The sequence below is a fragment of the Silene latifolia genome, chromosome 2 (genome assembly GCF_048544455.1).
Source record: "Silene latifolia isolate original U9 population chromosome 2, ASM4854445v1, whole genome shotgun sequence".
Lineage (NCBI taxonomy): Eukaryota > Viridiplantae > Streptophyta > Magnoliopsida > Caryophyllales > Caryophyllaceae > Silene > Silene latifolia.
The window spans coordinates 110,675,475-110,689,376 of NC_133527.1; the positions used below are offsets into that span (position 1 = coordinate 110,675,475).

General features: G+C 41.9%; 1 pseudogene; it reads right to left on the reverse strand.

Annotated features, from left to right (window-relative positions):
* Window positions 1-2,602: 2,602 nt before the first annotated feature.
* On the reverse strand, window positions 2,603-3,681 carry LOC141641175 (putative carboxylesterase 18; annotated as a pseudogene).
* Between the last annotated feature and the right edge of the window lie 10,221 nt (window positions 3,682-13,902).

Sequence of the window (13,902 nt, forward strand, 5' to 3'; positions counted from 1 at the left end):
AAGAAACTTTTCTTAGAGAGAGAAACTTTTCTCTCTATCACCGACTTTCTCCACCTTTTCCACCCCTTAAGTTTTCTTTGATCAACTACCACCGCCTCATCCCCTGACCTGCCCTTATCCTCTCCGGCACCGCCGGAGATACAGCCTCCCTTTGGCTGCTCTCCGGTGGTTCCTAATGCTCAATCACGGTCCTTAGGAATTTTTTAGACCCACCTGGTATTTCCTCCAATTTTAATTTATCTCTGCATCCTGGGGTGTCTTTTCTCACAAATCCGGCTTCTTATCGTTTCCTTTGCAACCGGGTTTCTTTGCTTCTTTTCTCTGGCTGTCGGTTTGTTAGGTTCAATTTTATCCTTTGTTGTATGTCATTTTTTAGGTTTGGTAATTCCCTAATCGGCCTTTCTTACCCTTGTTTTTCGCATTGTGGTCCATCTCTGATTTTTCGCTTCAACTTTGAACGACATGTTTTCTACGTTGGTTTCTCGGTCTCTCTTTTATTTGCGAGACTGGTTTGTGAAGTATTGTTTTCGTTTACTAAGTCAGTTCCGATTGCTTTGAGCAGCAACTCAGAGTAATTGTTGCTCTTTGCTTGTGTGTGACTTGATAATTGTGTTTTTTGTTTTTTTACATTGGCCTTCCTTGGCTGTGCTCCAAGTCATCTTGATTTATATTTGGTGCTAGTTTGGAGATTTGATCATCTGCAATAGCAGCTTGCAGACTATCTCATGTTAGGCTTTTAACCTTTGAGCTTGGTTTTTTGTGCTTCTGATAGGAGGTTGTCGGCTCTGTTTATCTTGCGGTGGTGTCTTAGTTCATTTGTTTCATTGGTTGAGTGTTAGGTGGAGGTGGGATTGGTGTTGTGGTGGATGGGTTGGTTGTAGTAGTTTCTCCTCCCTTCTTTGTTAAGTTTTCTGTAAACTTTATCGTTTTGGTTAAGTTTCTTTAAGCTTAATCGATCTTTCTTCTTACTTTAGTCTACAAAATCCTTTTCCTTCATTTTCTGTCTTAGTTTCATTATGGCATATCAATTAATTTTAGTTTCTCTCGGGGACATGTTTCGCGGGGATGATTGTCCCGAGATAAATGAACTCCTTGGTCAAACCGTTTTGGAAGGTGGGATGCCATCTCTTCAGAGTGTCGGTATCCTCAAGGATAAGGGGAATATGTTCCTTAAATGGGTACTATGCCTTTAGCATTTTTTCATTATAAAATAGCCCTTAAATTTCTCTTGCTTATGGGTACCCCTACCAAAGATGATGAAACTTCTGTTACTTCTCTTGCCCTCTCCATCTTCTTGAATTTGGCAGCTTGTGACCTGCAGACCCCTGATTATGACCAAGTTTGCTAGTATTGCTCTTTGATTCTGTCGATTGATCCTTCAAATATTAAAGCACTCTATCGAAGGGGGCAAGCTTTTAAGCATTTGAATCTCCTTCCGAAAGTTGTTGCTGATTTTGAATGTGCTATCAAGTTTAGTCCTCATAATAAGGATATTTCCTGAGAGCTAGAAGATGTGGTTGACCGTTTAGCTATCAACTTGAATGGAAAACGAGAATCTTCTCAAACTGTTCCTCTTGACATTGAAAGGAAAGAAAATAAGCCCTTGTTATCTTCGGCTTCCTTCGATGATTGTGCCCCTGTTAGTTTACCCGAGGTGACTTCCGAGTGTAGCTTTGTGCCTTGCGAGGCTATAGATGAGTCCGTCAACTAAACCAGCTCAAGATCGTCTCAATTCAGTTTTACCCACAAGAAGAAGCCACATAATCAGCTAAATATTTCATCTCAAGACTATGAGAATTTAATGCGGGGCAAAAATCTTGAGTTCTTTCACCCTAGATCCTTGTCTACCATGAGGGTCCGTCCCCTCATCTCTAAAACTATCCAAACGGGAACTCCCTTGGAGGATATTTCAAGGCCATCAGAGGTTCCCATTTCTTCTCCTATGTCGGAGAATCTTCATACAACCTTTCATGTCAAGCAAGAAAGTGCTCAGCTGGTTCACGAGGACGTTATTTTTCAAGCTGATAAGAAGAAAAAGCTCTCTTCTGATTCTTCCCATGTTAGCAAAGTATCAATGACAACGTTTAAATTTGCAGCGGTTAGGAATCCCTTTGACAACAAATGGAGTCACAATGAGGGTCATTCTGAGGGCAAAGTTTGTAAAGGTCTAGTTTCTACTACTTTGAAAAAATGATCGTCTGTTTCTGTCGATGTTTCAACTTCTTTTTGTAGATCTGCTCGCTCTATCTCTATGATTACAAGGACCAAGAGAAAGGAAGTTCAGTCCATCGAATTTGACACCCACTATCATCCCCCTTTTAAGAAGAGTCATATATTCTCTTCCGTTACGACTTCTTGTACGTTTTCATCGTTATATTAGATAGCTTGGGGGTATCTAACCCCCCTTTGTTTGTATTTTAAATAAACGGTTTGTAGTACTTTGTTTTATTTATGAAAATTTACTGTTGTTGAAAAAAAAGCATAATAATGAAAAAGGTTGCTCCAATTATCGGTATCACACCCGAAAAAATAACGAGGGAAAAAGCCAGGGCCTGCTCCACGTTTACTAAAGCATCATCAAAAGTAAAAACCATGATTAATGATAATGATACAAAAAATTAGATCAACAAACGCACACATAAACAAGATTATGATCAAGTAGTAATAAAATTACAATTTAGAAAGTGGGTTGTGAATAAAGTGTTGAACCTCAGCAAACAACAACGTAGCTTCAAGCAACTCAGGGAAAACATAAAAAGCATGAATAGTCGTACTATACTCAACTAACTTAACCACCTTCCCACTCTTCCTCAACCATTAATAATACCTCCTTTGCCAATCCTTCAACGGATCAAACCCGCCTATAAACAACAGCGTCTCCGAAAAATCCAGCCCTGTTATATCCACCGCATTCGGTCCACTTACATTTACGGCCCAATGATCCGTGTCCAGCCCATCTGGCAAGAACGCGTTCCACATCCACGTTGTCTGGGCAACAGATGCAATGAGGGCCCCCTCCAGCTCTGTTTCGGACGCAACCCTATCCATCCCTCCAAAAAACGGTTGTATGTTAATCAACCCGATGACTCTGAGTTCCGAGAATTGCGTAGTACACGCTGTGACCGTGAAATTATGTGAGATATTCCCTCCCGCGCTGTCTCCTGCAATAAAACAGCGCGACACGGAAGCATTTTGAGGCCACAAGGGGATTTCGTGGCGGCGGGTGTCGAGGAATTGGAGGACATAAATGCCGTCTTCGTACTCACAAGGGAACTTGTTTTCCGGAGCAAGACGATACTCGATGAAGCACATGATGGCGTTGAGTCTCCGCCAAAGACGGCGACAGACAGCGTCGTAAGCGAAGGAGGAGGCGGAGAGGAAGGAGAAGCCACCACCGTGGAAGAAAACAATGACGGGGATGGGTGACGTGGTGGTTGGTTGGTGAGGTAGGAAGAGGCGAAAAGAGAGATTGGTGGTGGGCTTGACGGTGATGTCGTGAGTGGAGACGGAGTTGATAGGGGTGGGGTTGGCGGAGACGCGACGATCAAGGAGGTTGAAGACGCGGCGATTGACGGTACCGTTGTCGCGATAGACGATATCAGTGACGAGGTTGAAGATTTTGAGGAGGATGCGGGTTTTGAAGGGTAAAGAGAGGGATTGTAGGTTAGATGGTTGAGGTGGTTAGAGATTTGATGCTGCCATTGATTGAAAAATTGTTGAGAGACTTGACAGGAGATTCAGAATGTTTGGTTTGTGTAGTGATAGTGTGAATGTGTGATAGTGCTGATACTATTGTCTCTTTGATTGGCTTGGATTTTGGAGCGTTGCGTAGTAGTTAGTCCTCCAAATTTTAGAGAAATCAAACCACATGTGATTGTTGAGAGACTTGCGTATGATTAATGGTAGTCGTAGACACAAGAGCCAGACTATGACGGATTTAAGTTTGCCAGGATACAATTGTCCACAGGGTTTTAAATACGCTTTATAGATTTTTGTCGTAATTGCCTTTTAATTTCTCTGTGTTGTCTCTTCAACGTCTTCTTTAAGACGGATACTTAGGTCATATTCTTTTGAACTTAAAGTCACTTAATTTAAGTTCACTTCAGATCATATAAGTTCAGTTCAATTCAGATCAGATCCTATAAGTTCAGATCAGATCCTATAAATTCAGTTCAGATCCTATAAGTTCAGTTCAGTTCAGATCATATAAGTTAAGTTCAGTTCAGATCCTATAAGTTTAGTTCAGATCCTATAAGTTCAGTTCAGATCCTATAAGTTCAGATCCTATAAATTCAGTTTAGAAAAGTTATATACAGAGTATTATTTTTAAAACCGACGCAAAAATATTTGACATTATTAATTATTCGAAACATTTATACATTATTTTTTTTAAAACAAAGATTTCACTCTTCTCATTATTTTTTATCCTAATGTAACCGTAGTATAATGTATGAACAAACCAATGTACATAAAGCGGAAAAATGTTATTATCTTACCTTGTGTTTTAGACTATGTTTTCTTCTCAGTGTTCTCTCTTGGCTGCCCACTAGTTAGCTGTCTTTCGGTTGACTTCTCTTCTACGAGCCTCTAGCTGCTTGTGCGTGGGCCTGTGTTGTGGTTTTCGTCCGGGTGGTTTTCTTAGTGGCTATATCGTTTACCATGCAGGTAGGACGAGGTGTTTCGTTTTAATTCTTTTTTCAGGCCTGATCTTGTGCGGTTTCATTGCCCTTTTCCGAGTCTTCATGCGTGTCCGGATGGTTTTGGAAAAGGCCTTACTAAGGCTACATGGCAGAAGCATTTTCAGGACCGACATTGTCTGATGGTGCGTTGGGACTTACGCGTCAAACTCTTACTGATAGGCTGACTGTTTTCTATAATGTCGAGACTACTTTGAAACGGATGGGGCTCTGGCTGTGTGGGGTGTGCTTTAAAACCCGTACCTTTCGCGCTAGATGTCGGCATAGTCGGAGTGATATTGTGGGATTTCCAGAGTGTGTTGACGGCCTCTATAGTTTTGTTATTCAGGGTATCTCCAGACCTCTAGCTTCGTCTCCATCGGTTATTTCGTCTGATGATGGGGTTGAGCTTGTTCAGTGGTCTATATTTTTGCTTGATTGTTTGTTATCTTTGGGCCTTCGCACCGTGAAATCTATTCCTCCTAAGTGTCGGCTTGGGTTTGCTCGGGCTTTGAAGGGGGTCTTGGATGATGTGGCTGGTTCTCCTGGTGACCTCTCCTGCTGGATTTGTTTGCTTGTGTTGCGTCTTTGTCTGCTTAAGACTTTTGCTCCTCGGAGTAATCTTAAGTGTAGGACCGTTATTAGGCGTCAGAGTCAGGAGGAGAGTTTTACCAGGGCTATCCTCGCTTGGGGGATGCATGGGTGTGGACAGCGGGGCCAACGGGGGCGCTTGGGAGAGAAGAGAAACAAGCGTTTGCATTTTTGTTGGAGTCGCCACCAATTTTTATAGGAAATTGGAACCGTTCGAATACCTCGCGTCATGTCAAGACACAAAGTAGTGACATGAACACTAAGCAATCGTTACCCTTAGCATTCTATGTCTAGAATGACTCTCGTGGATGCCAATGAACACGGGTGTTCACGGAGATCTGGAGTAAGGGGTGAGGGTACGTATTAGGAAGCTCTTTTGATCGAACACCTAATCCCGCCCGCCTCGATAGCGGCCTCTACTAATGATTAGGGAAGTTGTTCGTACTCGATATATCGTCGATTGTATGCATGCAATGCAACATCCAAGTTTTAATCCTAACATGCGAAAATTAGGCTAAGTCGGTGAAACACGTAATTAGCAAACAATTAAGGTCGAAGTAGGATTTAATGCTCAATTACATGTGAAAACATACAAATGGCATAAGAAATAATGATAAATACAATAAAGAAAATTACAATAATGAAAATTACAATAATTGCAATGGGTTTAGTGATTTATGTCGAAAATACCTTTAAAACGGATAATTTGAGAAAAAGAATAAAGAATAAAATTACGAACAGATCAGAAAGCGATAATACGGTTAATAGTTAATTATACGTAAGCTAAATAAACTAAGTCAAGGCAACCACGGAGTTCAGGGATAGAATTCAACCGAACAAAGCGCAGAGTCTGCGTCCCTTGAATAGACGCAGCAGATTCTTTGCGTCATTTCTGACCAATTCTGGTTGTGAAGCCGGAATTGCGTGTTGTTAATACTCATTGGTAAATTTAATGATTGATTAAATTATTTACTCGGATGAAAGTGATTAGTAGGTTATTTACATGTGATTAATGGGTCATGAAAACGATAAAACATGGATGAGACGGAATGAACGAATTAATTACATGGACGAATGATTAATTAGTGAATTAAACTAACTAAACAAATTAATTAGACTAAACATGATGAGTTAATGACGAACATATGACGAATATGACGATAAACAGATGAAAATATATGTCAATGATGAATCCAGAAACTCAATATGAACAAATCGAATTTCTACAACCCGGATTGAATTTAATGACGAAAACCCGCAAATATGAGATTATAAGGGATTTAAGTCCGATTTATGACGAATTAAACATGTTAATGATGATGAATAATATACATATGGAATTATTATGATGTTATGTCAAAGAATTAACGAAAAACAAAGTAAAAACAAAATAAAACAAGACGAATTACGAGGATTTACGAAGAAGAAGAAAGGAAGCGAGAATCTGCGGCGGCCTCACGAAGAGGCGCAGCAGGTACTGCGCTCCTTCGAAGAGGCGCAGCAGTTGCTGCGTCCTTTCTCGACGGTTAGTCTTCTGGAAATCCGTAAAAAGAGGTTTTTAAAGCACGTTTTAGAAATCGGTTTTAAGAGATGTTTTCGACATAAACCTTACAATTGTGATACAATAAGTAAAATACAATAAATAAAAGAGAGATTTACACCCTCAGACTTACATGTTGACGAAACGAGAAGGACTAAGATATCGATTAGTGATGCTCGACGCGAATGCAGAGAAAGTGCCCTTGTAAGAGGAATTAAAACAGATTAATTAAGTTGATTGATGTGTAGTTGGCCAAGTTGGTCGGTCATGCAAACGAGGCTGGTACTCAGAAGGATCCGAGCTTACGTGGTTGAAAGATCAAGCACGTAGGCACCAAAAAGTAAGAACAAAAGTCTAGAATGCAAAGGGAGAAGAGAAGGGCGGACACTCGCGTGAAAAATATGAGGAGCGAAGGTTCCTATTTATACTAATCACGTGGAGGAAATAGGGTTTCGGAGACTCTTTGGAAGTGAATCTCGGAAAAGATATGAAAAAGATACGAAAACTACGCAGAATAGGACCTGGGAAGAGGCACAGCAAGCACTGCGTCTCTTGGAAGAGGCGCAGCACCTGCTGCGTCTGTTCCCAAGTGGTTTCCTCCTGCGGAAGAAAGATTTCCGTGTTTGAGTTATGGAAGGACGGAATAATTTGGTTTTCCTTAATACTTTATATGAATATTACGGGAAATTGTTTGCCAAAAGATTAAGATTGTGAAATATTTATAAAATATGGAATAGAAATATCCGGAACATTCCAGAACATTCCGACTCGGGATTGAACGCTTATCAGAAAATGAAGACGGTTTTAGGCTCGGACTCCAAATGTACTCTATTTACTGTCAAAACGACCGTATCGGCACGTAGATGACAACTAAGAGGTTGACATTAATATTTGAGCAATCACTTGACGATAAACTTATGAATTGTCACAAATCGTTCCGCGTACCAAACATGCGGCCCAATCATCACCGGGTGGTTTGCGAGAGGTGCAGAAATGAGGTATCTACAGAGCCCCCACTTTGACTGAGGCTTGGACAAGGCGAAAGTCAAAGTATAGCCATCAAGTCAATCGAAGATTACAACCTGACGACTATGGCCACGTGAGGCGGTTCAAGGGGTCTGAACCAAGGACCTGTCGTCGAGAACATTTTAGAGTCTGTCGACTATCGGGGAGGGTCGTTTAAAGTCCATTAGACTACGTAAGGAGGCTCGCCAGCCATAAGAAGAGACCATACCTGAGACTTCTTCTCGAAATGCTTCCGGAGGTGCATGGGAGCTAAGGAGCGAATATCAGGTGCGAAGGTTAAAATAAAGTGAGTAGCAGGACACAGACGGGAACTGCTGAAAGTAGACTGCTTGGGTAGTCTTTGAGAAAAAGGGTAAAGAGCAGGACACAGGTGGGAACTGCTGAGGAGAAATCTGCTTGGTAGACGTTAATCTCTATATCGTGAGAAGGAAAGTATATCCGCTTAATCTCGTGAAGGGGTGTCGAAACACCTGTGAAGGAATACTTGCTCGTTGCGATAAGCAAAGTATCGAAAGCAATGAATGACGTGTAACAGTCTGTAGCTGGCTTGGTAAATGCGGGCCGGAACGAAAGATAATCGTCAAAAGGACCAAAAGGATAAAATAGTATCGGCGAAGAGGCGCACTAATGATGGGCCTACAACTAACGAACTCATAACGAATTTTTGAAAATTCGTATGGAGGGAACACAAGGAAGAGGCACAGCAAGAGCTGCGTCTCTTGGAAGAGGCGCAGCGCCTGCTGCGTCTATTCCCGAAAGTGTCTATTCTGCGTAAAAACGCGATAATCGGAGGAGTTGAAATCATTTGTTCGAAACATAATCTACACATTTATCTCTCAAATCTTCACCATTTTCGCCAAGGTTTGATCTAAAAGCTTGCATTAATCATGACTAATCGAGGTATGTGTCTCATTCTTGCATTAATCTTCTGTTTTTGTCGAATTTTGGATCGAAAAATTAGGGTTCATGACCCAATTTGATCAAAAATTTGGGGCTTTTCCCCCAAATGCATTTGCTTTGTCAAATTGCCATTAGAAATGGATAATTGGTAGTATAAGGAACATAACCATGTATTTATCTCGAATTTGCGTTGAGTTTTTGAGCCTTTGAGTGAAATTTGAGACGGTTTCACAGCTGAACCGTAAATTGCTTCGAAAATAGTCTTAGGATTGCCCATTTGCGATGAAACTTGATATTTGGGACCCTTGGATGATGGGTAAACTTTCTATCTTCTCGGAATTTTGGTTTGTGACAGCTTTTTTCAGGACACTTTCTAAGGCATAATCGCCATTATAACAAAATGCTGCCGAAATTTCGACTCGAACCCGGAACTAGGCTTCAAATTAGGCTTGACTTGACCCATATTACCATATGATTGATCGGTTTGGTGAGGGTATTGCCAAAGACGGCGAGAAAAGAGCGGTTTCAGGGCTTCCAAAGGCTCGAAGATCCCTTAACCAAGGCTTGTCGTCATGCGACGCACCCTAAATTTGCTTTAATGTCACAGGTGATGTGGCTTCTACTTCTGGGAGAGCTCCCATGGAGATAGACACTGCTGCTGTCGAGGAGGCTCTAGAGCAGGCCTTCACCACTGCGGTGATGGCTGCTTGAGACGAGGTCCACGAGGAGGAGGCTGCTGAGGAGGAGGAGGCCCCGAGACGGGCCAAAGTTGGACGAGGAGGTCGTCAGCTGAGAGGAGCTCCTGCGTGGGCTGAGACTTGGGAGAGTAGGTGTGGGTTAATATCCGTATACTACCCTTTAATTGCAGGACTATAACGTAAATTTATGCATGCAATTTATAGTCATAAAACGATAAAAACAATAGAAACGATAAGGAACAAGAAATAACCTCGGGTCCTTTAAATTGCGGCGTAAAGAACAGAAATCTAAGCAGATTTCCTCCTAATCGTTGCACCCAAGACTTTGTCCGAGATATGCCCTTGTGCTAGAACAGTGTTCTCCGATTGCCTTGCAATATAGGGAGAACTGATGTGTGTTTTGCTTGAGATGTGAGATCTCGGTTTCTACAGAGAAAAATGCTCTCTCGAAACCCTAGTTTTTTACAAATGTTTTGATTAGGTTAGAAGGGAGGAGAAACCCTCCCTTTTGTTCCCTCTCACTCGGCCGGCCATGGGCTACCTAGGGAAGTGGGCTTCCACTTCCTTTTAGTCTTGGCTCATGGTCTGGTTCGCAAAATCGCTAAAATGTATATGACGGGTTTATATTATAAATGTTATCGGTTATCGGAAATTAAGGCATCGCTAATAATACGAGTTAATCGAATTATTAATACGTGTCCGACAAAACAAGATATTGTATAATTTATTTTAATATACATTTAATTAAATATAAATCACGTATATTTAATTTTACGAATTAACTGGTTAATTCGCCTTAGCCCATGATATTTAATCCGTATTAAATATAATATCTCAACATCACATATTTGACTAATTACTAGTCAAATAACTCGGACTAACTGGTTAGTCAATTTTGGCATCTATATGACAGTATTTTCATACCGTCACATCTCTCGAACGTATCCTATAGGTGTGACTTTTAGGGACCAGTTGATCACCGCCATCTGTATGACAATAACGTCAAACTTATCTAGCAAGCCAACCGTTATTGATAAACGTGGATCAACTGATAATAATACCAAAGTATGCCCTTTGATCCTTTTAGAGGTTTATAAGTCCTTGCACTAACTGTTAAGGACACCAACCCCAACAAGCTCCCACTTGTCCGTACAAGTGTATGTGCAATGACGTTATCCGCACTAACGGAGGACACAAGCTCCAACAAACTCCCACTTGTCCGAACAAGTGTAGGTGCGATAACCGATTCTCATATTCATTTTAAAATTTCTCCCACTCAATGTAAAACAATTTGCAGATCTGGATCCACAAAGGTCGTATTTTACAATCGATCTGTATCTAGAGTGGTTTCCCCGACTAGAGAGTAACTTAACTGATAAAACGAATCCGTATCCGAGCATGGCCATGCATTTCGATTCTGACTCCTCGAGTGGCCCTGAGAAATATCGAGTACCCGATAAAGGCTGAATATTTCCTTCAACTCGACTCCTTCCGATCTAAGCACGAAGATGAAATGACCCGAAAAAAATCTACTTGGCCCCCTGTTACGGATGACCGTGAGAAAGAAACCAAAGTCACCCAAAATCTGCCGTAGTCTCAAGAGACAGTCGATAGTCTAAGAATCGACTCTTAGGATCACTATGGAAGTCCTATCCACGACCGGGCAACGAATGTTATAAAACATTTAGGACTCCACGTCGATGTCACAATTGTGTCCTATGAAATATCCGTATAAATCGCCTCTGTGATTGGTCAGTCAACCGGTTGACTTATGGCTCGTTGAACCCACCATCAACCAACGTCACAGAATAATTGCCGAGTTATCACTCATGTGGGCAATTAAGGACTAACAAGATATGATGTTTGTTCAATTCACTTTGTGGTGTTCAAAATTGTCGTACAATTCCACATGAAAAACAAAATATATGTATAAATATCAAAACGATGATGTCGTATAGAGTACAAAAGAGGATGAATCTAATCCATAAAAGAGTACTACAACTCAGGAACACGTTTGATTCCCATGGAATTTACGTGCCCTTCATGCTTATCTTGTCGTAATGCTTTAGTGAGAGGATCTCTATGTTATCATCTCAGAGCAATATTTTCTATCACTACTTCCTTTTGCTCCACGTAATCCCGGATTAGATGAGCTTTCCGTTGTACATGTCTAGATTTGTTACTAGACTTTGGTTCCTTAGCTTGGAAGATGGCACCACTATTGTCGCAATAGATGGTGATCGGGTCATTCGAACTAGGCACTACAGAGAGCCCATGTAAGAATTGACGCATCCATATCGCTTCCTTTGTAGCTTCGTACGCGGCATAGTACTCGGACTCGGTCGTAGAATCTCTGAAATCGTTTGCTTGGAACTCTTCCACTGATCGCAGCGCCATTAAGAGTAAAAACGAATCCCGACGAGATTTCGAGTCATCACGATCCGTTTGGAAGCTAGCATCTGCGTAACCGGTTGCGCATAGCTTTTGTTCGCCTCCATAAGTCAAAGCCCAATCTTTAGTCCTCCGTAGGTACTTAAGAATGTTCTTGACAGCCAACCAATGTGGTTCACCTGGTTCTTTGTTGGAATCGACTTGTCATACTCAATGCATATGCCACGTCCGGACGTGTGCATATCATGGCATACATGATTGATCCTATTGCCGAAGCATAAGGAATCCGTGTCATGCGCTCTTTCTCTTCCGGTGTCTCTGGTGCCTGAGACTTGCTCAAATGCACCCCTGGAGCCATAGGAAGAAACCCTTTCTTGGAGTTAGTCATGCTTTGAATCTCTCTAGGACTTTGTCTATGTAAGACTCTGATCGAGAGATAACATCCGTCGTGATCTATCTCGATAGATACGGATGCCTAGAATTCTCTGTGCCTCTCCCGGATCTTTCATCCGAAATGGTTCTTCAACCATACTTTCACCGAAGTTAAGAGAGGTATGTCATTCCCAATCAGGAGTATGTCGTCAACATACAATATTAGGAAGACAATCTTGCTCCCACTCGACTTGATATATAGACATGGTTCCTCGACCGATCGAGTAAATCCATTGTCTTTTATCACTTGGTCGAAGCGATGATTCCAACTCCTTGATGCTTGCTTAAGTCCATAAATGGAACGCTTAAGCTTGCACACTTTCTTAGGATGTTCAGGATCGATGAAACCTTCGGGTTGTACCATGTACAACTCTTCCTCCAAAAATCCGTTTAAGAAGGCGGTTTTCACATCCATTTGCCAAATTTCATAGTCATGAAAAGCGGCGATCGCTAAGATAATCCGAATGGAACGCAAAGATAACTACGGGTGCAAAAATCTCATCGTAGTGCAAACCTGGCACTTGGGTGAAACCTTTAGCAACTAGTCGTGCTTTGTAGATATCTTGTTGACCTTCCACAGAATGCTTTATCTTGTAAAGCCATTTGCATTGAAGGGGACGAACCTTAGCAGGTAAGTCAACAAGATCCCACACGTTGTTCTCATACATGGAGTCCATCTCGGATTGCATGGCCTCAAGCCATAGCTTTGAGTCAGAACTTGTCATGGCACCTTTATAGGTTGCGGGTTCACTACTCGTTAAGAGTAGAACGTCATCTATGTCATGTTCCTCGACCATACCGATGTATCTGTCCGGAGGAATAGAGACTCTACCCGACCTCCTAGGTTCCTCAGGGATATACACCGCAGCCGGGATTGAAGGAATTGGTTCCTCCAATGGTTGCTCGGTGTTTGGTTCTGGAATCTCCGACAGGTCGAAGGTTCTATCACTCTTTGCATTCTCGAGAAATTCCTTCTCTAAGAATGTCGCACTAGCCGCAACAAAAACACGTTGTTCGGTTGGCGAATAAAAGTAATGACCACGTGATCCTTTAGGATAACCTATAAAGTATGTCTTGACCGATCGCGGGCCGAGCTTATCTTCAGGTCTCCACTTGACATAAGCCTCGCAGCCCCAAACCCGTATAAAGGACAAGTTAGGGACCGTTCCCTTCCATAGTTCATATGGAGTCTTGTCAACAGCTTTAGACGGACTTCGGTTAAGTATTAGAGCGGCTGACATAAGAGCATAACCCCACAATGAATCAGGTAAAACCGTGTGACTCATCATGGATCGAACCATATCAAGTAGTGTTCGATTTCTCCGTTCGGACACACCATTCAACTGAGGTGTTCCAGGTGGAGTTAATCGTAGGGCAATCCCACGGTCCTTCGGTGTTGATCAAACTCGTGAGAAAGATACTCGCCACCACGATCCGAACGCAGTGTTATTATCTTTCTACCCAACAGGTTCTGCACCCTATTTTGGTATTCCTTGAATTTCTCAAAGGATTCACTTTTGTGCTTCATTAAGTAGACATAGCCATATCTACTCAAATCGTCCGTGAAAGTGATGAAATACCTATAGCCTTCTCGTGCGGTGATTGACATAGGACCACATACATCCGTGTGTATGAGCCCTAATAGGTC